The following is a 647-nucleotide window of genomic DNA, read 5'->3' on the forward strand; positions in this document are numbered from 1 at the left end:
ATCGTTCAGCTCGCTGATTTGTTTGACACCATTACGAATTACAGAACCTAATATTACAACAAATTTTCTAAGAAAAATTCCCAGTAACTCACAATACATTTTCAACTCACCCTGAAAAATTATAGTTATAACTTATTCAGCCAGTATTCACTAAAAAATAAATAATGAAAATAATTCTTTAACGTCATGTAATTCTCTAATCTTTTGCGTAAAGCTTTATATAATTAACAAAAACTGGATTACTCCAAAGATAATCTTAAGACAATCTGTAAAAGACAAGCTCACTTGTTACGCAGTAGTAGTAAATAATTAACAAATCTTCACTACGGATAACGAACTCGCACAATTCGTATTAGTGTGGATTCGATACCTCAATACCATCATGATCTCATAGAATGAGATCTTATTTAATGAACACTATTAAATTACTAATTTTCAGTTTCTTGAATTAGTTTAAATATTTATTCAACAATCATAACAATGGTTTTATGATTATTTTTCTCACGATACTTTGTTGAAGAAATAGGCGAGGTAAAATAAAATTTAGTTCTTGTAAATTCAATTAGTAAATGAATATACCTAGAAAAATCGAATTGAACATGTCGAATACAAAGATATAAGAAATCGAAACGTTACGTTAATTTGTA

The sequence above is a fragment of the Lycorma delicatula genome, chromosome 3 (genome assembly GCF_047948215.1).
Source record: "Lycorma delicatula isolate Av1 chromosome 3, ASM4794821v1, whole genome shotgun sequence".
Lineage (NCBI taxonomy): Eukaryota > Metazoa > Arthropoda > Insecta > Hemiptera > Fulgoridae > Lycorma > Lycorma delicatula.